The 26,164-nt window shown below is 41.6% G+C and overlaps 1 long non-coding RNA gene across 1 annotated transcript in view; it reads left to right on the top strand.

The window, feature by feature from the left end:
* The window catches only part of LOC140479747 (uncharacterized), a 102,552-nt gene that overhangs the window by 47,368 nt on the left and 29,020 nt on the right, over positions 1 to 26,164 (top strand). The gene's annotated exons all lie outside the window — the stretch shown is intronic.

The raw sequence follows: 26,164 nt of genomic DNA, 5'->3' as shown, positions 1-26,164 counted from the left end.
ATTTCTCCTGTTCACGTGTTTTCTTTTGTGAGGTCTTCAAAGTTGCCATCATTTCAAGGACTGAAGACTGTGTAATTTCTCCGACACTTCACTCAGTCTTCTGAACATAGATGCGCAGCCAATGTTTTCGGTTTTCCTTCCTACCTGAGGGCCAAGAATTACCAACCGACCACAAAGTATCACAAACTCCTCCCGCCCACCCGGCCGCCTTGCCCCACAGAAAGGAAAAGCTGGATATGAATTCTTGGTGTCAAATATTCAAGTTTCTCGGTACTGTAACTAAAACGGGTGTAGGAGTTTTTGTATGGTTTACTCAGTCGAGGTTATATTCTATTTTGGGAGACCTGCTGATGTATGACTTCCTCTGCAGCTTTCTCTTGCAATGTTTTCCAGGATATTATCAGCTTTTTACACTGCTATCAAATTTCAACTCATCTTCTTCGGCTAACTTTGCCAGTGAAGTTATTAGCAATTTACCTTTTTGCCTGGAGAGTCAGGCAACTCTACACTAATACATGTACAGTAGCGCCTCGATTTACGAACTTAATCTGTTCCAGGACCCGGTTCGCGAACCGAAAAGTTCGCGAACTGAACTAATTTTTCCCATTGTTTGGATTGCGTAAGAGTGCTTGGACGTAGCAACGAACGCTGTTCACAGGGCACGCGCTAAAGACGAACTGAATGAGATCACGCGGCGCCCGAGAGCTTTTGCGTTCAACAAGCGCGTAGCAAAGCAGAACAATTAAATCATGTAGTCACACGGGCTTTTTGCGTTCATACCTTCGTTCATACCTTGAATTTCGGTATGTTGAAGCAAAATTTTACGTACAATCCTGTTTGTAAACTGATTTGTTCATGAACAGGGTCGTTTGTATGTCGAGGCACTACTGTACAAGGGATGGGGAAGGAAAGCCTTAAACTGTGACCTATGTCCCAGTTGTAATTTTTGTGATGGTGAATTTTGTATGGATTTACTGCATTTGGAAAGCAGGACACAAGATTGACAGATTTACATTAGACTCCAGCAGTGCACTTAGAGTCCAACTTCAAGGAAACATTTGTCATCATGTGTCTGCTAGTGCTTTGGAAACTAAGGCAGTGAAAAGATAGGGGAAGCTCCAACCTCCAACAGGTAAATGCATTTTACAGCATAGCTTGTAGGCCAAGAGGACCAGGACAATGTTCCCCAACAGTTCTTGGAAGCTGCCAACCTCCCCACTGCTTATTGTAGTCTGTATCTTTTCTGCCACTGAAATCATGAGCCTTCCACCTCAGTCCTGATCTCTCATTGCTTCAATCAATTGAAGTTTCTGTCCCTTCAACACAAGCTTCCAACCCTCACTCCCACTCCACTGCCAAAGTTTACAAACTCTCCTCAAAGACCTCCCGGTTGTTCCCTCCTGCTGATGTTGCCAATGACCTGTCAATTTGGCGAGCTGCTGGATGGGCATCAGAAGAAAAGATTGAGATGAGCTCCTGTCACAAATATTAGCAGGACGTCCTTGTCAACAATGGGACAGACTTTTCTCAACACTACCATTAGCAATCCCACCTTTCAACCCACCAAACCCTCCACATCTGCTCCTTAAATATTAGGGTCCGAGAATCATAGAGCATAAGAGGAGGCCATTCATCTTGCTGTACCTGTGCTGACATCCTGAAAGTCTTAGTTGGAATCCTCAGTTCATTTCTTTTTCAAATCTTCACATTGAATGTTTGGCAGGAATGGTTTGCTGGACCACTCCAGAGGATTGATATTTTTAGTTGAGATACATTTCATAAGAGGGAAATACATAAGTATGGTCGTATTATTTTGTGACTAGGTCAGTGATGGAGCATCTGGACATTGGGCTATTGTCACAGACGACCAATCTGGTAACACATGGAGTTTGCTACCTCTACCAGTATGTAGCACAGTGTAAGGGCTATTTGAAGTGGTTTACTGTTACCTGGCCGGCCTTAATATTTGCATTTTTCTGGGGCCTATCAAGTGATTAGTGACGGACGATACACCACCATAGAGTATCAACAGAAGAGGCACTGTTCTTAGATAACAATAAGGTTCATTGCATGACAGCAACAAATGTAACTACAAGGGATCAGGCATAATTACTAGGACCTTGAGAAACTGGTATAGATACACCTGCACCCACTGAAATTCCCTGTCTCCATCCACAGTGAGAGACCTCAGTAGGATGAGTGGAACCACTGAAACTTAACCATTTTAGAGGCATTTCTCCTATGCAATAAACGTGACTTCAAATTCCACCAAGGCAACCGTGACTCTGAATTCAGTTAATTCATAAACAAATATGAATAACTAGGCGATCTAAGCAAAGGCAACCAGGAATGGGAATAGGCTCTGTAGTCCATTGAGCCTGCTCCATCATTCGGTTAGATAATGGCTGGTCACCTATTTCAAAGCCGTTTCCCTTCACTGTCCTCATATCCCTTAATGTTATTAGTCTCAGGAATCTGTCAATTTCTGCCTTGAACCTGCTCAATGATTGAGTTTCCACACTTCTCTGGAGTAGATGCTTCCAAAAATTTACCATCCTCTGAGTGAAAGTTTTGCTCACCTCAGTCATAAATGGCTTACTGCTAATCGTGAGATGATGAACCCTGCTTTTAGACTCTAGATTTGGTTAACCCAGTCTTAATGTAAATTGAAGCCACCAGTTATTACTGTCTAACCCACATTACACGTGTGTCTAATTTACTCATTTATACCATCATATCCAACTTTATGAATACATTATGGTGGCGGTTAAGCAACTTCTACCATTTTAATCTGCTACTTCATGTTTCTTAGCTCCACCCAAATAGATTCTGTCACTTTAAGATCCTCTCACACTCATGTTCTCATGTCATCCCTTGTTAAGAATAGTATCCCACCTCTTTTGCATTTTTGTCCATTGCTCCTAATTGCTCCTCGGATATTCAGTTCCTAGTCTTGCTCATCCAGTAGCTACATCTCTGTAATAGCAATTAAATCTTTTGTTTTACTTCAAATTGTGCATTCAAGTCATCAGTCTGTTTTTGATTGGTGCATGCAATCAAATAAGATGCCTTTTTATTTTTCCACTTCCTTTTACTTGTTTTGGAATTTGCCAATCTAGTTTAAACCATCTCATAGAACATACAGGTAGCTCTCTTATAACGCCATGGCTGTGTTCCAGTGAAAGAGATGTGGAACATCAATAGGAAGAAGGAAGTTTACCTCAGGTTGAGGAGGCAAGGATCAGACAGGGTTCTAGAAGGTTACAAGGTAGCGAGGAAGGAACTGAAGAATGAACTTAGGACAGCTAGAAGGGGACATGAAAAAGCTTTAGCGGATAAGATTAAGGAAAACCTTAAGGCATTCTACACTTATGTGAGGAACAAAAGGATGAGGGTAGGGTCAGTTGGGGATAGTGGAGGGAACTTGCGCCTGTAGTCAGAGGAAGTAGGGGAGGTCCTTAATGAATACTTTGCTTCAGCATTCACTACTGAGAGGGACCGTGACATTTCAGAGGACAGCATGAACAAGACTGATATGCTAGAACAGGTTGATATTAAGAAGGAGGATGTGTTGAAAATTTTGAAAACATAAGGATAGATAAATCCCCTGGGCCAGAAAGGATATACCCTAGGTTACTTAAGGAAGCGAGGGAAGAGATTGCTGTGCCTTTGGCAATGATCTCTGTATCCTCACTGTTCACAGGAGTAGTACCAGATGACTGGAGGGTGACAAATGTTATTCCTTTGGGCGTCATGGTGGCTCAGTGGTTAGCACTGCTGCCTCACAACACCAGGGTCCCAGGTTCAATTCCAGCCTTGGGCGACTGTCTGTGTGGAGTTTGCACATTCTCCCCGTGTCTGCGTGGGTTTCCTCCAGGTGCTCTGGTTTCCTCCCACAGTCCTGAGATGTGTAGGTCAGGTGAATTGGCCATTGTGTAGTGCTAGGTGCATTAGTCAGAGGGAAATGGGTCTGGGTGGGTTACTCTTCGGAGGGTTGGTGTGGACTGGTTGGGCCGAAGGGCTTGTTTCCACACTGTAGGGAGTCTAATCTTTGTTCAAGAAAGGAGAAACCTTGGGAATTACAGACCAGTCAGTCTTAAGTTCGTGGTGGGCAAAGTATTGAAGAGGATTCTCAGAGACAGGATTTATGATTACTTGGAAAACCATAGTTTGATTAGGGATAGTCAGCTTAACTTTGTGAGAGGCAGATCATGCCTCACAAATCTTATTGAATTCTTTGAGAATGTGACAAAACACGTCTATGAAGGTAGAGTAGTGGATGTGGTGTACATGGATTTTAGCAAGGCGTTTGATAAGGTTCCCCATTGTAGGCTCATTCAGAAAGTAAGGAGGCATATAATACTGGGAAACCTGTCTGTCTGGATACAGAATTAGATGACCCAATGAGGACCCATAGGTGGTAGATGGAAGTATTCAGCCTGTGACCAGTGACATTCCACAGGGATCGATTCTGGCACCTCTGCTCTTTGTGAATTTTATAAATGACTTGGATGAGGAAGTGGAAGGGTGGGTTCGTAAGTTTGCCAATAACACAAAGGTTGGCGGAGGTGTGGATAATGTGAAGGGCTGTTGTAGATTGCAATGCGACATTATAGAATGCAGAACTGGGCTGATAAGTGGCAGCTTGAGTTCAACCTGGAAAAGTGTGAAGTCTATCACTTTGGAAGGTCAAATTTGGATGAAGAATTGTTGGAGAAATTTGCCCAATAAGTTAGAGATCACAAAACACAGCTTAAAGGGAAATTGACAGACAGTTTATTGCAAGCGATACTGCTGAAAGAGAAAACAGCTCAGCTGACACAGAACTGACAGCCTGTACAGGTAGATTAGATTTCTCTTCCCAGAGCTGAGGATGAGACCAATTTTATAGAAGTGCAGCACAATAGCACTGATTAAGAAATGGGAAACTACAATGTATCTGGAAAGGGGGTAATCTAGTTCAAGGATGCTAATTGGAAAACAGTTATTGGATGAATGTCCTGTTCCTTCACACGATGCAACATCCTGGCAGTATCAATGGTTCCATTCCTCTTCACAGGTAGGTGTTAATGTCTCTTCTGAAGTGGTGAGGAGCTTCCATTGTCCTGTTCCTGGGGCATGTCCTTGCTGATGCCTCACTGTCTGACCCACTCTTTGTGTGGTTTTGGTATTGCTGGGTTGTGAAACTGCCCTTGGGGCTTTGAGATATCTGTGGTGCTCTGTCATGTTCATGGGAGCTTAAAGTGTATTCCCATGTCTGCATGCTGTTTGATTTGGCTTGTGAGCTGCTTGGGAATTCTGGGTGTTTTGGTAAAGTTTGGCTAATTTTATTTTTGTGGGCCTATCGTGGGTTAGCAAATCTTTTCCCACAAGAATACAGGGTTAATGGCAGTATTCTTGGCAATGTGGAGGAACAGAGCAATCTTGGGGTCCATGTCCATAGATCCCTCAAAGTTGCCACCCAGGTTGTTAGGGTTGTTAAGACGATGTATGGTGTGTTGGCTTTCATTAGCAGGGGGATTGAGTTTAAGAGCTGCAAGGTTATACTGCAGCTCTATAGAGCCCTGGTTGAACCACACTTAGAATATTGTGTTCAGTTCTGGTCGCCTCATTGTAGGAAGGATTTGGAAGCTATAGAGAGGGTGCAGAAGAGATTTACCAAGATGCTGCTTGGACTGGAGGGTATGTCTTATGAAGAAAAGTTGAGGCTTTTCTCATTGAAACGAAAAAGGATGGGATGTGATTTAATAGGGGTGTACAAGATGTTGAGAGACACAGATGGTGTGGATGGACAGAGACTTTGCCCCATGGCAGAAATGTCTATTACAAGGCACCATAATTTTAATGGAGGAAGGTTCAGTGGACATGTCAGAGGAAGGCACCTTGCATAGAGAGTGGTGGGTGCACTGCCAGCGGTGGTGGTACAGTCAGAAACCTTTGGGACATTTAAGCGACTCTTGCATAGGCACATAGGTGATAGCAAAATGAAGGGTATGTAGGTTAGTCTGATGTTAGATTAGGATAAAAGACCAGCACAACATTGAGGGTCAAAGGGCCTGCACTATGCTGTACTGTTCTATGTTCTATGAAACCTCGCTTAATTGAAGATCGCTTCATAGAAATAATGGGGTCTTTGGGAAAAGTGGGACCGGGGCAGACCAACAAAATGATCACTCAAAAAATCAACCAAAAGTCTAACACAAAGTATAGCACAGCCTGAATGAAGATTGAAATCCTATTTATTAAAGAAACAAAAGTAAATTCAACACATTATGTTGTAAAAATATTGTTAATGCAGAGACAAAGGGTCATCATCGTCACCACCTTCAGGTGCAGTTGTGGTTGCAGAAGTAAATGGCTGTGGTTGATTGTCTTTTGACTGTTTCTTGGGGGTTGGTTTAGATTGTGTGATACGCAAGTGCAAGAACAAACTAGAAAGGCAAATAGTAAGTATAAGAGTAATACAGTCCTGCAGGAATTATACAGGGCCTGTGCAGGATTTATACAGGGCCGGTGCAGGAATTATACAGGGCCGGTGCAGGAATTATACAGGGCCGGTGCAGGAATTATACAGGGCCTGTGCAGGATTTATACAGGGCCGGTGCAGGAATTATACAGGGCCTGTGCAGGATTTATACAGGGCCGGTGCAGGAATTATACAGGGCCTGTGCAGGATTTATACAGGGCCGGTGCAGGATTTATACAGGGCCGGTGCAGGATTTATACAGGGCCTGTGCAGGATTTATACAGGGCCGGTGCAGGATTTATACAGGGCCGGTGCAGGATTTATACAGGGCCGGTGCAGGAATTATACAGGGCCTGTGCAGGATTTATACAGGGCCGGTGCAGGAATTATACAGGGCCTGTGCAGGATTTATACAGGGCCGGTGCAGGAATTATACAGGGCCTGTGCAGGATTTATACAGGGCCGGTGCAGGATTTATACAGGGCCTGTGCAGGATTTATACAGGGCCGGTGCAGGATTTATACAGGGCCGGTGCAGGATTTATACAGGGCCTATGCAGAAATTATACAGGAAAATTCTTGAGTCAAAGGGAGAGCAATGAACATTCATTAGTTTAATTATTGAGGTGAAGCTGCTGGACCTCTCGACCACTCTGACAGCAGCTGACATTGGGGCATGCGCAGAACAAAGAGTGCGAAATAATCCATGTGGGAATCACATTATTGCAAACAGAGGTAAGCATTCTCGAATATACGGTTCCCTAATTCTTCAGTGACGTTATAGATTTTTTTTTAGATTACTTACAGTGTGGAAACAGGCCCTTCGGCCCAACAAGTCCACACCGCCCCGCCGAAGCGCAACCCACCCATACCCCTACATCTACATCTACCCCTTACCTAACGCTACGGACAATTGCACATCTTTGGACTGTGGGAGGAAACCGGAGCACCCGGAGGAAACCCACGCAGACACGGGGAGAATGTGCAAACTCCACACAGTCAGTTGCCTGAGGCGGGAATTGAACCCGGGTCTCTGGCGCTGTGAGGCAGCAGTGCTAACCACTGTGCCACCGTGCCGCCCAAATAGCCAAATCATGCAGCCAACACACGCTTTATACGAGTATTACATATAGTTAATCCCACTACATGGACATTTGTCCCAGTCCTGCTAACAGGACCTATTTATCCTAAATCCTCATGCTTTTGGAAATCCCTCTGATGCCAGTTCAATTGCTCAATTTTCTTATTTTTCTGCTCATTAACACATGGGACTGGAAATAGTTCTGAAATGATTGCATTCATTGTCCATCTTTTCAAACCCTTCCTAGCTGCCTGAGATCTGCTTTCAGAAACCTAGCCATCTTCCTTCCTAAGCCATTGGCACTGACATGGACCATGGCCTCTGGTTGTTTACCCTCCTCCAGAAGGATGTTCCACTGCTGCTCCATGGTAACCTTCACTCTGGCTCCAGAGAGTCAATATTCCATCGTTGAGTCACATTGTGGAATCACAAGTATTGGCTGTTCCTCTAAATAATGAACCTTTTATCAATGTTGTACTTCCCCCAGTCTTCCTCCCCTCTTGTATATTTGATCTGCCCTTTGTGCCACAACATTGGCTCTAATTGCACTCCTCCAAGGAACCAGTATCTAAAGCAGAAAACTAGTCAGTGAGTAGCACCTGAGGGGGGACTCCTGTTCTACCTGCCTGGTTCTCCAGGTCTGCTGCTCATCCATTCACTTACTGCCTCCATGCTCCTTGTCTGCAGTGTGACAACTCTCTGAATGTGTTATCCACTTAACGTTCAGCCTAAAGGATGTGCCACTCTAACTCCAACTATCAGTCAAACTCTTTTCTTTTAGTTTAACCCATTTTCTAATAAACCTGTTCAAAGGTGTTATTGTACACCTCTGGTGCAGGTGGGACTTGAAGTTAGGTCTCTCTGGTCCAGGGACAGAGAAACTACCATTATTGCAAGAGGGCCACTGTTTAAGCTCTTAAATATGGACCTCAAGTTTCTGCAGCTAATGACACTTCCTACAGATTTGATCATCGAGGTTGCCTGTAGCATCCATGACTTCCCATACACTGCAGGACTCACATTCCATGTGACTGAGCTTTCCTGTATGCTTTAACTTTATTTCACTTAAATTGACATTATTTCACCTCGATTTACTTATATCAACTTTAACACACTTTACTAGTGTAATAACCTTACTTAAATCACCTACTTTTCAAGATGTACCAAATTTCCTTATGAATCTAATTTGCTTCTCACTCAGTCTCGGTCTTGCTAACGCAGAGTGCCCTTCCACTTGAGAACCGATCTTCTGTGTTGAGCCACTGATGAGTCACAAGCTGGTTTAGCATAGGCTACAGTATTTAACGCAAATAGAAATAGTTGCTTTCAGCTAATTGACAGATAAGTACTGTTTAACAAAGGAACCTAACTTACTTGTAAGTTGTCAGTTACACTTTAGAGCCTGATTGTTAATCTATATTCAAACCCAAAAACAATTTAGCAGAATTTTCCATGTGTAACTAATTAGCGATTCACCCAGAGTACATCTCACTTGAGCAATTTCCTGACAGCACACCCTCTATACTTGTGAAAAAAATCTGCTTCAATAATATGCTTCAGCAAAGAAAAATTAGAGTACCAATCATACCTAAAACTGAGCGATTAAAGTTGTGACACCACAATACAGATTTACATTAATGATAAACAGCAGTAGCAATATGTTGTAAACTGAGCTAAGTGATCCCACATCTAATGGATAAGATCTAAACTCTGCCATATGCAGCCTAACAGCTAACTGGTGGAGGAGGGAAAGACTCTGTGAGCATCTCCCAGATGAACACGAGTAGAAAGAACAAGGTTAAAACACTCACAATGATCTTCAGTCAAAAATGCAAGCAGATGATCATCTCAGTTTACTGTAGAATTCCCCATCATCACAGTGCCCACTCTTCAGGAAATTCAATTCACTTCAAATAATATCAAGGAATGACTGAGTATACTAGAAAGGCATGGACCCTGACAACATCCCAACTGTAGTATTGAAGATGGACACTGAAATGTGCAGTCCCCTTTCCCAATCATCCCTGTACAAAACCAGGCAATTACTCTCTGATCAGTCTACATACAGTTATCAGCAATAAAACAATTGGTGTCATTGGCAGTAATATCAATAATCAGTTCTATTTATATAGGAATAATGTACTCACTGCTGATCAGTTTAGGTTCTGCCAGGGCACTGTTATGGACGAGGCCAGACCACTCAAAACATTCTTAAGCAGATAGTTGAGACCATAACTTTGCAATTTGTTTTGGTAAGTGTACAGTGAAAATTACCCAGAGTAAGTTAGCTAGGTTGACGGCCAGGTTTTAAAACAGACAAACATTTATTCACAAAATTGCACAATGATACATAAAGAACAGAATAAAGAACCCCTACAGATTTCAATCTATCCAAGTCTATCCAGACTTAACTATGCTGTTCCGAATATACACAACAGTCCCAATAAATAAAGCCCCTAAAAACACAATTTTAAAAAAGGAACCGATGTTTACAGGTTGAAGCTAAAAAGGCAGAAAGAGAGACAGCCTATTCACACTGTCCACTGCTGAACTCCCAATTAATTCTGAACTGAACTGCTCAGCTAGAGAGCTGACCACTCCCCTTTCCTTTATACAGGTCACTTCTAAAACATGACCACTTTGGCCTGAAGTCCCATCTGTTTACATATAAACAAAAGATCTGTCAAAATCTTTTTCATCTCTGCACCAAACTAGTCTAACCAGAGGCCGGCCTACTTCTGACCCTTCTGAAAAAAATCAAGGACACAGTACCCTTGAGAAAAGGAACAGCTTTTAGAAAAGTAGGACAGCTTTGAATACCAAAGGATAGCTTCATTTTTAAAACCCTTCAAAAACCCAGTTAGTAGTCTAAACACACAAATACACTATACTAACTATAAACATGCAAACACGCACAACACCATGCAAATTCAGGCTGCGTCACACCCGCCACCAAATGTCTCCGTATCTCATTTGAGTCTCAATAACACATCAGCAATCGCGTTTTCGCGATCTACCGCATGCACAATTGTCAAATTGAATGGCTGTAACAACAAGCTCCATCTAAACAGTCTGGCATTTTTGTCCTTAAATTTTTCCAAAAATGTCAATGGTTTATGATCGGTGTATACGATTGTCTTAGATGCATTGCTGGTAATATAGATATGGAAATGTAATGCCAGCACCAAGCTCAAAGACTCTTTCACCACTGTTGAATATTTCTGTTGATGAATGTTCAACTTCCTGGAAAAATACCCAATGGGTCTTTCTATTCCCTCGTCATCCTCCTGCAGGATAACTGCACCGACACCCACGTCACTAGTGTCAATAGCCATCTTTGAAAAGCTTTGTGTAATTTGGTGCAGCTAATATTGGGGCAGTAGTCAACACAGTTTTTAGGCTGTCAAATGCCTTTTGACAGTCCACAATCCACTGAAAGTGCCTGTCTTTTTTTTTTAACAATTCAGTGAATGGAGCAGCCACACTGCTAAAGTTCAACACAAACTTTTGTTAAAATCCACTCAATCCCAGGAACTGTCGTACTGCTTTTATCGTTCGGTGTGGGAAATTCCCCAATTACTTTTGTTTTTGTATCCTGTGGGGCCCATTTGTCCATGTCCAATAACATGGCCCAGGAAGGTAACTTGGTTTTGGCAAATTCACTTTTAGCTTGTTTTACCACCGAGCCTACCTTCCAAAATCGATCAAACAAGTCTGATAAATGCTGTAAATGGTCCTTCCATGAGTAACTGAAAACCACTAAGTCATCAATGTAAACAACACAATTGGGTAACCCAGGGCAATGACCTTATTAGTCAGTCTCTGAAATGTGACTGGAATGTTTTTCATATCAAATGGCGTGACTTTGAACTGATATAGTCCATTTGGCTATAAAAGCCGAAATTGCCTTTCCTCTCTCTGACAGAGGTTCTTGCCAGTTGCTTCTGAGCAAGTCCCACTTAGAAATGTAAGTTGCTTGTCCCATTTTTTTGACACAGTCCTGCAACCTTGGAATTGGATATGCATCAGTCTTTGTAACGGTGTTGACTTTGCGATTGTCCACATATAACCATTGGGTACCGTCTGGCTTTAGCACTATGACTATGGGTGAGCTCCAGTCACTGTAGCTCAATTTGATTATGCCATCTTGGAGCATGCACTCTATCTCCTTCTGAACCTGTGTCAACTTTAGAGGGTTGTGCCTATAAGGATGTTGCTTAATCGGAACAGCATCTCCTATCTCTATAATAAGCACAATTAGGTTAGTACTTCCCAGTTTATTTCTGCGTATCTCCCCATATGATAGTAATACCTCTTTCAGGTCATTTCAGTTTTCTGGTGCAAAGTAATTCAATAATTTATCTTAGTTTTTGACAACTTCCTCATTGTCCAATTTGCTTTGAGGAATGTCCAATTCAGAATCCTCTGAACTTGCTTCTTCCTTCTGTGCTGTATTCATTAACACCTTCTCCTTTTGCTTTCCTTCCCTATCCAAATACCTTTTGAGCATATTCACATGATTCTCTCTGTGAGATTTCTTCCTGTCTGGAGTCCTCATCAAGTAGTTCATCTCACTCAATTTCCTCTTGAATTGGTAAGGTCCACTATGCCTTGCTTTTAAAGGCTCACCTGTTACTGGAAGTAACACCAGTACTTAATCCCCAAGTGCAAAATTGTGAATTTGTGATTTATTATCCACATTCTGTTTCTTTGTATGCTGTGATGCTTTTAAATGCTGTCTACCCAACTCTATTTAATCATTCTCAAAAATTTGATACATAGTCCAAATAGGTAGTCTCCGAATTCTGACTTATTAATTTCTCCTTAATCAGTTTTAATGGTCCTTTTACTTCATGCCCAAAGATTAATTCAAATGGACTGAATTTGGTTGATTCATTCAGCACATCTCTGATTGTAAAAGTACAAACAGAACTCCCTTATCTCAATCACCTGGATAATCCTGTCCATAAGCCCTCAACATAGTCTTTCATGTTTAATGCAATCTCTCCAATGCTCTCTGCAACTCTGGATGGTATGCAGTAGATTTGAATTGCTTTATTCCCAAGTTATCCATAACCTCTTTGAATAATTTGGATGTGAAGCTTGATCCTTGATCTGACTGGATCTCGTATCTCATTAAAAAATTAAATAATTCTTCTACAACCCGTTTGGCTGTGATGTTGCATAATGGAATTGCCTCTGGAAATCTAGTTGACACATTCATTATTGTTAAGAAATACTTATTTCCATTTTTTGTTTGAGGTAGAGGATCTACACAATCAATCAAGACTCTTGTGAAAGGTTCCTCAAATGCTGGAATAGGTATTAAAGGTACAGGTTTTATTACTGCCTGTGGTGGTCCGATTAGTTGACATGTAAGACATATCTGGCAAAATTTAACCACATCTTTCTGTAGTCCAGGCCAGTAAAAACGTCTGTGTATTTTAGCCTGTGTTTTCTTCACCCCTAAATGACCTTCAAGTAGTAGATCATGCACCACTCATAGCACATCCTTTTTATACCTAACTGCCAAAACAATTTGATGAATCTCTGCCCATTTCTCATCTGCTTGAATGTGTAATGGTCTCCATTTCCTCATTAAGACATAATTTCTTAAGTAATAACACACAGGGATGCATTCACACTCCTTCTCTGTAAATGCCTTTTGATATAACTGTTTTAAGTTCTCATCTTTCTGCTGTAATTCCATCAGCTTAATAGAGCTAAAGATACTTGCATGTTAACCAATTTGCTCCTGCTCTGTCGCACTTACCTGATCAAAAATGTTTTCAATAAGGCTATGTCAGCTTCCCTACCTGTGCCTTTTTATCCCTCCTGCTTCAGCTTGTAGATTAGATTACTTACAGTGTGGAAACAGGCCCTTCGGCCCAACAAGTCCACACCGCCCCGCCGAAGCGCAACCCACCCATACCCTTACATCTACATCTACCCCTTACCTAACACTACGGGCAATTTAGCATGGCCAATTCACCTGACCTGCACATCGTTGGACTGTGGGAGGAAACCGGAGCACCCGGAGGAAACCCACCCAGACACGGGGAGAACGTGCAAACTCCACACAGTCAGTCACCTGAGGCAGGAATTGAACCCAGGTCTCTGGCACTGTGAGGCAGCAGTGCTAACCACTGTGCCACCGTGCCGCCCACCGTGTGGCTCTGTGATCTTGTGATCACACAGTCAGAGAAAATTCCTGAATAAAGATTCTTCATTTCTTCAGTAGCCTGCATCTCCACTGACTTTTCAACTAGTTTAGGCAGCACACCTATCAGTAAATCAGCTGTATCATTCGCAAGGAGCTGAGAGTTTGTCCAGTACTCCTACTACAAATTCTCCACTTTTCTCTGGACTCTCTAGCCTCACTTTACATAATTGAGTGTTTTTTTTGTCTCACAGTGAATTCCTGTTACCAGTACCTTTTCTGGTAATAATCCCTCAAGAGTACATATCTCCTCATCCTTCAGCATTACGGACAGAGAGGATCCTGTGTGCCTTAATATTTTAACCTTTTACCTGATACTCCTGGCCTATGTGAATAAACTTTACCCTTTCATGTATACTTTTAAAGCAAATCTAGCACTTCCTCCTTAATCAACCTCTGACCATCTTGTACACGCTGAGGCAGTTGTCTAACTTCCCTTGTGCTTTTTGTTACTAGTCCAACAAAACTCCCAAGTTCGTCTAGTTTTCCTACATCTGGCTTTCTCCTAGCCCACCAACACTGTGATTTTGTGTGGCCTACTTTATTACAATGAAAACTCTGGAGCTTTTTAACTTCTCTGTCTCCCTTAAGGGTTTCTTTTTTACCCTGTAGTAAGTTATCCTTATGATCTTCACTGAGATCTACCTTTCCCTTTCCACATGAGGATTTCTCTTTGCCCCAGTTTCATACATCATGGACTGAAATTGATTCTGGAAGCCAAACCGTGTCTTATGGACCAGCTCATAACCATCAGCCACTTCAGCTGCTAACCTTGCTGTTTTAACTCTCTGCACTTTCACATGAGTTTGCACAACTTCAAGCAGTGAATTTTTGAATTCCTCCAAAATAATTACCTCTCTAAGGGCATCATAGATTTGCTTAATTTTTATAACACTTATCCATCTATCAAAATTATGCTGGTTGATCCTTTCAAACTCAATGTAGGTTTGACCTGGGTCCCTCCTTAGATTCCTGAAATATTGTCTATAGGCTTCTGGTACAGGTTCATATGCATTTAAAATGGCTCTTATCACCTCCTCATACTCCCCAGATACCTCCTCTGGTAGTGATGCGAATACCTCACTGGTCCTACCTACAAGTTTTGTTTGGATCAACAAAACCCCATTGCCACTGGCCACTGCATTTGTTTAGCTACCTTTTCAAATGAGATGAAAAAGGCTTCCACATCCTTCTCATCAAATTTAGGTAATGTGTGAATGTACTTAAACAGTTTCTCTTCAGGCTTTCGCCCACCATGGGTTTGCTCATCCCCACTTTCTACCTCACTAGACATGCCTTCAGTCTTCACCTCTATCCTTTTAAGCTTATTTTCCTGTCCTACCTGCCAATCTTCCCTCCCACCAATCCGGTCCATCCTCCTCTCTAACCTATCACCTTCATCCCCACCCCCATCCACCTATTGTACTCTTTGCAACCTTCTCCCAGGCCCACCACCACGCCGCGCCCCCCCCCCCCCCCCCGCACCTTCCCACTTATCTCTCCACCCTGGAGGCTCCCTGCCTCCATTCCTGATGAAGGGCTTTTGCCTGAAATGTTGATTTTCCTGCTCCTTGGATGCTGCCTGCCCCGCTGTGCTTTTCCAGCACCACTCTAATCTACACTCTGGTTTCCAGCATCTGCAGTACTCACTTCTGCCTAGTTTCTTTTTTAAGTGTCAATTTCTGAAGTTCAAAAGCTTTCTTTCTTTCTTTCTCTTCTGCTAAAGCTCTTTGTTCTTTTTCTTTCTCTTCTGCTTTTACTGCAACTCAAACTGTTTCATTTCTACAGCCCTTTCCTTATCTCTCACCTCAAACTCAAGCTGCTTCATTTGCAATTGAATTTTTGCCATCTCTATAGATTCTGATGGTTTCTCCAGCAAGTTTAAATGCTGAGCTACTGCAGTAATTATCTCTCCTTTCCTCACAGAAGCAGGCAGGTCCAATTCCAGCTTCTTTGCTAATTCCTGCAGCTTGGTCTTATTCACCTTTTGAAAAATTTCCAAAGTTACGGCATCCATTCCAGAAAACGTTTGGTGATTGAAAGAGCCATTACTATCCTGAGCTTTGTCCACCCAACCAAACCAACACCCAGAATAAAAACACTAGCACCTACCACTCACTGTTTAAAATCCCGCAAAGAGCACCCAATCTGTTATGGACAAGGCCAGACCACTCAAAGTATTCTTAAGCCGGCAACCCAGACCATAACTTTGCAAAGTGTACAGTGAAAATTACCGGGAGCAAGTTACCGAGGTTGACGACCAGGTTTTAAAATAGACAAACGTTTATTCACGAAATTTCACAATGAAACACAAAGAACAGAATAAAGAACCCCTTCAGAACTCAGTCTATCCAAACTATACTGAATGATACTGCTCTGAATCTACACAACAGTGCCAATATGCAAACCCCCTTAAAACACAATTTTAAAAATTGAACTGATGCTTACAGGTTGAAGTTAGAAGGGCAGAAAGAGAGAGAGAGCCTGTGCGCACAGTCCACTGCTGAACTCCCAACTAGTTCTGGACTGAACTGCTCAGCTAGAGAGCTGACCTCTTCCCTTCCATTATACAGGTCACTTCTAAAGCATGACCACTTCGGCCTGAAGTCTCATTTACGTATAAACAAAAGGCCTCTCAAAATCTTTTCATCTCTGTACCAAACTAGTCTAATCGGAGGCTGGCCTGTTTATGACCTCTCTGAAAAAAGTCAAGGATACAGTCTCCTTAGAAAAAGAACAACTTTTAGAAAAAAGGAACCAGCCTTGTGACAGCACTTAACCCCTGAACTCATGACAATCCATACATGGATGAAGAAACTGAATTCAAGAGGTGAGATGAATGTAACTGTACCTTAGCAAAACTTTTCTCCACAAAGCGAGATGACTGTAGTATTCAAGACCAACCATCTCAATGCCAGTACATCACAACTGGAGTTCCTCAGGATGGTGTCTCAAGCGCAGTTATTTTTATTTGGTTCATCAATGTCCTTCCTTCTAAGGTCAGAAGTAGTGATGTACACCATCAGCAATGTTTAGTCCATTCACAGCTTGTCAGATATCAAGTAGTCTAAGCTTGAAAGGAGAAAGAGCAGGCTTCAATATTATTTGCTATTTATGTCACAGCAATGACCATTCCTAACAAGAGAAAACCACCTCCACTTGACATTTAAAGGTATTACCCTAGTCAAATATTTCACCAAAGATATCTTGGTTGTTACTGTTGACCAGCAGAACTAACTGTGCCAGCCAGGTAACGACTAAGGCTATTAAAAAAGAAACTTAGCACAGGGACTGGATATTCTGTGACAAGCAACTTACCTTCTGACCTTCAAAGCCTTCCAACCACCTACAGGCCACAAGTCAGGAGTGTGATGGAATTTCAGCACTCGCCCAGAGAGTGCAGTTCCAACAATACTCAAGTAGTTCGGTACCACTCAGGATAAAGTCGTTCACTTGACCCCAACTAAACATTCATACTGTCCACCACTTGTACACAGTGATTGCAATATGAACTTTGTACCAAGGTATTATAGAATCCCTACAGTGTGGAAACACACCCATCAGCCTAACAAGTCCACACTAACCCTCCAAAGAGTAACCCACCCAAACCTATTCCCCTACTTTATTACTCTACATTTCCCCCTGACTAATGCACCTAACCTATACATCCCTGAATACTATGGGCAATTCACCTAACCTGCACATCTTTGGATTGTAGGAGGAAACACACACAGACATGGGGAGAATGTGCAAACTCCACACAGACAGTCGCCCAAGGCTGGAATCGAAGTCAGGTCCCTGGCGCTGAGAGGCAGCAGTGCTAACTGCTGAGCCACCGTGCCACCCTAAAGGCAGCACCCAAACAAGATATGAACCCCTGACCCTCAGATTAAAAGTCTGATGCTCTACCGACTGAGCTATCTGGGCTAATCACCTACACACTTCTGATAAAAGATAATAGTTCTGAAAGAGTTAATGTTGGCGATGGCAGCAAACTGCACCCAATCTGTTGGCATCATATAGAGTTGTGTGGAATAAGGCAGACAAGTTCAGATCTCAGACAAGTGTAGATCTAAATACACAAGTCTCTTCATAGTTTATTATATATTGTTGCAAAACTAATGTAAAGTTTCCTAATCAACCTGTTCAGGCACACCTCTGATGCAGGTGGGATTTGAACCTAGGCTTCTTGGCCTAGAGACAGGAACATTAACACTGTACTGCAAGAGCTCTTCAAAATTGCAACGAAATTACAAATTATCATTCTCAGGCCCTAAAATTAATGTGACTGTACCTGATTGCTATCATGGAATAAACTAAATCTTGTTAAGGTAAGAGTTTCTTCTTGATACAACTTGATAGTGGTTCATTATCTACCACTATGAAATCTTGGGCGCAGTCAAAGAAAAGAGGATTGGTGGCAGCATCATCTCCCAACAAATACGACTGTAGCAACTCACTGAAACTTCTTTAACAGCATCTCCACTCGCTTGAAGGTCAAGATGTAGTGGAAAGCCACCACCTCTAAGTTTCTTTCCAATTTGTGTACAATCCTTATTTGGACTTATATTGCTTTTCCTTCAATGAGTCAAAGTCCTGTAGCTCTCTGATGAAAGGCACCAAGAGAATATCGCTGGAAAGGTTGGGCCGTTTTTTCATTGGGGTGTAGAGATTGAGAGGTGACTCCATAGATGTTTCTAAAATAATGAGGGGTATAGACAGAGTGAATGGTAGTTGTATTTCCCCTGGGATGGGGAATTTCAACACCAGGGGGCACATTTTTAAGGTGAGAGGAGAGAGATTTAAAAAATACACGAGGAGCAATTTTTTTACACAAAGGGTGGTTTGCGTGTGGAATGAACTTCCTGAGGAAGTGATATGTGTGGGTACAATTTTAACATTTAAAAGACATTCGGATAAGTACATGAATAGGAAAGATTTGGGCCAGGAGCAGGCAGGTGAGACTAGTTTAGTTTGGGATTATGCTTGACATGGGCTGGTTGGACCGAAGGGTCTGTTTCTGTGCTATATGACTCTATATGGACCATTGTAGTTGATTAAATCACCTTCTCAATGACAATACCAATGCACAATAACTGCCGACTTTGGCAAGAGCATCCTCACCCTTTGAATGAATTTTAAAAAATGAAGGTAAAGATGGTAAGTTTTCTTCCCTAATGAACGTTAGCAAAGTTGTTGGGTGGAATGAAAGCTAATCCGATTCAGGATAATGAGACTTTCTTCAATTTGAATCCCACAGCCTTTGATGATATTTTCTAATCAAACTGTTCAGGGATGTGTTTGCACACCTCTGGAGCAGGTAGAACTTGAATTTGGGTCTCTCAAACAGTACCACAGTACAACAAAAGCCATCCCACAACCTTTGGATTATCAGTTTAATAACAAGATCATTGCAGTATCCCATTGGTACCAATGGTAGTGATGACTAAACTAACAGCTGAGGGCAGTGACCATTTTCATCACCACTGTGGTTATGCTTTTGTTCCTCCCTGAACAAATTATGGATCAGAATGGTCAGCTTCTGCGACTAAAGACTAACCAGCTTTTGTCAATGCACTAAAATAATATTTCTTAACCCAGAAATAAGAAAACAAATAGTTAATTTGTGGAATGAATTTGATCATCAAGACATTATTTTACATTACTTTTGAACAAACATAAGCAATTTGAAATTTGTTTACTATCTAAAAGTCCCTGACGGTCAACATCTAGGTCACAGACGAAATGAACTGAAGCCACATGAAAGAACATGTTATATTAATGGATATTAGAAGAATGGAAATTTAAGACTGAATGCGCAATAAAATCAAATGGTAAATCTATGATGGAAAGGTGAAACCATGTCTATGATCTTTAAGTATTTTTATAATATTATTTTGTATTTCACTTGTAATGAAACAGACATAGTCTGTGCTTCAAAATAAAAAAAACTACAGATTTTTGGAAAGCAGCAATGCTTTTCACTGACAAAAGCTGCATATCCCTTTGGAGGTTAAGCAGAAATAAATGCCAAGGCACAAGGAATTAGAGCACATGTAATTCAGTTTCCAAATCTGTCAGAACATAAGAGGTAAGGAAAATTGATGCACCTTGGCAATTTTTCCCTGCTTGATTTTTGTTTTTGTGTATAATCTAATCTGATTGCTCATTCTGCAGTGCATACATTTCAACAATATGCACTCAGCCCTGATTTAGGCAATGATTTGTCTGTTGGACTGATCATATCGCTGATTATTTTTTAACAGTGAGATTTAAAGGGAACAAAACAGTTTGATCTGATCATTATATACGAGCTCCAATTGAAGAAAGATTTTATTAAGTACTTTCACTTCTCATTTATCCATTGAAATAAAGGAATGTGACTGTAGGCTTGCAGTTTGATATGGCATTGCTCCACATGGAGAAAACTGGACTTGTGAGAAGAGCTGTGTTGTTTATGATTCATAGACTGCCCACAGGAAACTTGAACAATGAAGGGGTAACATCACTGGATTAGTCATCCAATAGCTCAAACTTAAATCCCACCACAGCACCTCATGGAATTTATATTCAGTTAATAAAATCTGGAATTGAAAAGTCATCACACTGATAATGTTCAAGAAGCTATTGATGAATACCATTAAACTCATCTGATTCACCAATGTCCTTGAGGGAAGGAAATCTGCCATCCTTACATGACTGGCCTACATGTGCCACCAGACCCAAAACAATGTGATTGACTCTTAACTGCCCTCTACAATGGCCAGCAAGCCACTCTGCCCTATGGCAACCAAGGATGGGCACCAAATGCTGGTTTTGCCATCCCATGAAAGAATATGTTTAAAAATAAAAATAAAATTTAATACAATTAACAGGTTTTGGCTTTATGGTCCCCTTGACCCGGCTCTAACATTCATTAACGTTGACCTCTACTGCACTTTCCTAGCTTGCTCCACATCCATTTTTTTTAACTGAGTGTTCCAACAATGTCTTGATATTGGCCTTAAATATACTCAATGATGAGTTTTCACAGAACATTGTTTTCACAGAACATGAGTTTCACTTCACTTCGAAGTACCTGAAGATTATCCCATAGTTATAGACTCTCCTTCCAGGTTCTCTTCACAGTAAATAGGGATTGCCAGTGACACCCAGATCCAATGAAAGAATAAAAGAGAACAAGCATTCAACATTTACCCTCAGCAAGTCCAAGAATAATCTTGCGTTTCAGTAAGGTCACCTCTCCTTTATTGCAAACTCAGATTACATGTTCATTGTACTTTTCTCCTCATGGGCTAATCACTCATCCTATAAATCAAGCTGAGGAATCTTTATTTCAGCCTTTAACACAAAAATAAGTTTCCTTAATAGGGGACCTTGTAACACAGTGGTAGTGTCTCTATCTCTGCTTCAGTAGGTGCAGTGAAGTCCTAACTGCTCTAGAGATGTGCCATACTGCATCTGTACAGGTTGATCTAAAGCAGTGTTTTTCAACGGGGGTGGAAACGTGCCCTGAGGGGCATTTGCCTTCCTTCAGTGGGCATTAAAGTCAAAGGGGGCGGCAAGGGGGCACTGATTGACTTTTTACAGAGCTTACCAATCACTTGGAAGACTGCCATGTCCTTGAAGGACATTGCTGTATGCAGATGGATAGTCGCATAACACGAATCTGTTATTTTCCCTGCACCCATGGAGGCGTGTGCTCTGATTGGTTGCTGAGCTATTATTGATAGTCTTCTCTGTGAATGGCAAACCATTTGAACTCATTCGCAGTTGGCACTGATTCTACTGCTGAGATCAATATCACCGAACTCGTGTCACTTCTAGGAAGACGAAATGCAGCTTTTCAACTATTCTACCGGGTGGCAGAATTAGCCAATCAAATTTTGCCACTTGTCTGAGCATCTTAAAATTATTGTGATAAGGTACTTTGGTGATTTGGGGACGTTGCATGATTTCAATGATAAGGAGGGGGTGTTGAATACAGAAAGGTTGAGAAACACTGATCTAAAGTATCTACCTTCCCTTGCTATGGCTAATTATATTGTGACTTCTTTCTTCAAGTGTTCTGTTACCATATCCTTAATAATAGATTCTATTCTGAAGGCTGCATTTAGTTCTCTCAAATCTATGATGTCAAAAGGACTTGATTGGGAAGAGAAGAGCCAAAACAACTGTAATCCTGAGACTCCCGATAGTCTCTGTAGCAATGTCTTTCTTACGATCAGGTTACATATTTGATTTCTATTATGCAGTAAACTGCACTTGTTGAAAACCAGAGCACTGGATTTCCTCTACTTTAGACCAACTTAATCTTGTGGACTGAGTCAAAAAGTGAGGATAATGGCAGCTGTCTGCCCAATCACACGTTGGGGGACTGTGATTGGTATTTCATTGCTGTCTGAAACACTTTAGTACTGATTTCAGACTAACTAGTCTTTGGTTTGTTGTTTTCTCTACCTGCTTTCCTCAACAACATGATATACTTTGACTACTTTCCAGTCTATGCAGACAGTGCTAGGATCTCAGAAACCCAGTAAGGTCAAACCAAATGCATTCACCATCTTTCCTTCTACCACTTTAACACACAAGCAATCAGGTCCAGGGGAATTGCTGGCTTTTAAATCCAAATAATTTCTCAAGTTTTATTTTGTTTCCATGACTATTAACTATATTCAGTTCTTTCCCACAATTTCCTGGGGGGTCCCACTGTATAGGCAGGTATGAAATATTTCCTTAACATCTCTGCCTTTTCCTTATCATTTTACTGCTTCACTCTCTAAGTTGCATATGTTTGGTTCATCTTTGCTAATCTCTTTCTTTTTGCTAACTTGTGGAAACTTTCACAATCTGTGTGTGTTTTTCATTATATTTTCTCTTAACTTACATTCTATTTTCTCTTTCTTTCTGACTTAGTCATGCTGTGCTGATTTTTAAAACACTATCCTTGGGTTTCCTACTCAATTTGGCAACATTGTGAACTCTTTCTTTTAACATATTACTATCCTGAACTTCATTAGATCTCCATGATTAAACCACTTTTCCAATGGAGATTTACTCCTCAAAAGAATATTCATTGAAACTTATGATTTTATGTAATGTCGACCATTGCTTACTACCATGATACCTTAGAATCAATTTCCTGATTCACCTCAGCCAACCTTTTCAATTCTCTGCAATTTGCCTGTTTAAATTTAAGGCCCAGTTTCATACTTAGCTACTTAACTCTCAAGCATGAAAATAAAATGCTAACATATTATGATTACTCGTCCCAAGAGGCTTCTTTGCTATTACATTAATAATCATCTCTTTCTCATTGGTTTTTCAACATTTTGCTAAAAAAAAGATCTCAAATGTATTCCATGAACTCATTCTGCAAGCAGCTTTAGCCAATTTATTTTACCCAAACCATACGTGGAGAGTCATAGAGTCATATAGCACAGAAATGTGGGCAGCACGGTGGCACAGTGGTTAGCACTGCTGCCTCACAGCGCCAGAGACCCGGGTTCAATTCCTACCTCAGGCGACTGACTGTGTGGAGTTTGCATGTTCTCCCCGTGTCTGCGTGGGTTTCCTCCGGGTGCTCCGGTTTCCTCCCACAGTCCAAAGATGTGCAGGTCAGGTGAATTGGCCATGCTAAATTGCCCGTAGTGTTAGGTAAGGGGTAGATGTAGATGTAGGGGTATGGGTGGGTTATGCTTCGGCGGGGCGGTGTGGACTTGTTGGGCCGAAGGGCCTGTTTCCACATGTAAGTAATCTAAATGGACTCTTCGATGCAACCAGTCTACGCCAACCATGGTTCCAAACTAAACTAGTCCCACCTGCCTGCTTTTGGACCATATACCTCCAAACCTTTCTTATTCATGAACTTATCCAAATGGGCAGCATGGTGGCTCAGCGGTTAGCACTGCTGCCTCACAGCGCCAGGGACCCGGGTTCAATTCCTGCCTTGGCCAACTGTCTGTGTGGAGTTTGCACATTCTCCCCATGTCTGTGCGGGTTTCCTCTGGGTGCTCTGGTTTCATCCCACAATCCAAAGCTGTGCAGGTTAGGTGAATTGGCCATTCTAAATTGCCCATAGTGTAGGGGGGGTGGGTTGCTCTTTGGAGGGTTGGGTTGGGCTGAAGGGCCAGTTTCCACGCTGTAGGGAATCGAATCGAATCTAATCTTTAAAATGTTGCAACTGTATCAACATCCATCACTTCCCTGATAGTTCATTCCACACACGAACCTCTCTGTGTATAAAGAAGTTGCCCCTTGTGCCCTTTTAAAATCTTTCTCTTCTCACTTTAAAATTGTGCCCCCTATTTTTGAATTGCCCTACTTTAGGGAAAAGGCCCTTGTCAGTTATCCTATCCATTGCCCCTCATGATTTAAAAAAACCTCTATAAGGATGCCCCTCAACCTCCTATGCTCCTGTGAAAAAAGATCCCAGCCTTTCCAGTCTATTATTATATCTCAAACACTTCATTCCCAGCAACATCCTAGTAAATCTTTTCTGAACCCTCTCCAGTTTAACAATATGATTCCTATAACAGGGCGAATAGAATTGCACACAGTACTCCAGAAGAGGCCTCACCACTGTCTTGTATAACCTCAATGTGGTGTCTCAAGTCCTATGCTCAGAAGTCTGAGCAATAAAGCCAAGCGTGCCAAATTCCTTCTTAAACATATGGTCTATTTGTGACACACATTTCAAAGAGGAACGTTCCTGAATTCCTCGATTCTCTGTTCTACAACACCACCCAAGGCCCTACAATTAATTGTATAAGTCCAGTCCTTGTTTATAATACCAAAATGCATTACCTTCACATTTATCCAAATTAAACTCCATTTGCCACTCCTCAGCCCATAGACCCCATTGATCAAGATCTCTTTGTAATCCTAACCTACTTCACCATCCATTGTACCACCAATTTTGGTGTCATCTACAAACATACTAACCATGCCTCCCATATTCTCAACCAAATCATTTATATAAATGTTAAACAAAATGGACCCAGTGCCAATCCCTGTAAAATACCCCTGGTCACAGTCTTCCAATCCAAAAAAACCCTGCACCAGCACCGACTACCATAAAGGCAATTTTGTATCCAATTGGCGAGCTCACCCTGAATTCCATGTGATCTAACTTTTTTAATTAGTCTACCATGCAAAACCTTGTTAAAGACTTTACTAAATATCAAGTAAACAATTTCTGCCACTCTGCCCTCATCAATCTTTATGGTTACTTCATCAAAAAACTCAATCAAGTTTGTGAGAAATTATTAAATAAAACTACAAAAATTCCCAAGGATTATTATTATATTACTGGTGTCGAGAGTGTGGTGCTGGAAAAGCACAGCAGATCAGGCAGCATCCAAGGAGCAGGAGAATCTACGTTTCGGGCATAAGTCCTTCATCAGGCTTATGCCCAAAACGTCGGCTTTCCTGCTCCTCGGATGCTGCCTGATCTGCTGTGCTTTTCCAGCACCACACTCTCAACTCAGATCTCCAGCATCTGCAGTTCCTCACTTTCTCCTTACTATTGGCCTCAGGTTAGAATCCCAAAATACTATGGACATTTTGAACTGATAATTTTAAATGGAAAACGTGTGTTAATACAGTCAAAAATATCTCCGGACATAAGTTAACTAACTGACTGGAGATAGAGACCCATGAAATTTCATAACTAAAAATGCAACCTTTAAACAACAAGTATCTGAGGTGGATGGTAGCTAAATTAAAACAAACTAGACTGTGATCTCTTGAGATTACAAAGATAATCAGGGCTGATGACTTCTGGCTCAATAGCAAGCCACCTCTGTCATGTTCAGTTCCAAACTGCAGACACATTTTTGTGATTTCTCCTTTGATGGTGGTGGGAAAACATCAGTCTCATCTGTACTGGAGTGCGCTAGTATGACTGAGCTTCTCCTGTATGCTAGCAGGCTTTAACATGTGTGTCCTAACCTGGTTTAAGTGTTCAAATGCTGCGAAAATCACAGGCAAAGAACTATCCCCAACTTAACCTGTATGGGAGGGTGTAGAGAATCTCTCACTCTGAGTGCTTGGGGGCAACTGGACAACAGGAAACAGGACAACAAATCTCTCAACCTGAAATCTGTAATTCAGTCATGGTCAAAAGGAGCGAGAACAACAGAATCTCAACCAACCTGCAAAATTTAGAATCTTGAGTTGGCTGTTCAGCTACCTAGTGGCACTGATAACCTCCACTCCAATGCCGGAATGTTCAACAAGCTGCTCTTCCCAAAACACTGATCCATTTTAAAAAAAAAACTTTTATCTTTCTGAACCCACATTTGATTTCTAATCAGTTTGTACATGTGTTACATTGCTAATTATTCTCAAGGTTAGGAATTACTGAACTCACTCTCTGTTAACTGAAGAAAGTCTGA

The sequence above is a fragment of the Chiloscyllium punctatum genome, chromosome 7 (genome assembly GCF_047496795.1).
Source record: "Chiloscyllium punctatum isolate Juve2018m chromosome 7, sChiPun1.3, whole genome shotgun sequence".
In the NCBI taxonomy this organism is placed as follows: Eukaryota; Metazoa; Chordata; class Chondrichthyes; order Orectolobiformes; family Hemiscylliidae; genus Chiloscyllium; species Chiloscyllium punctatum.
This window is presented reverse-complemented; position numbering and strand designations above follow the sequence as displayed.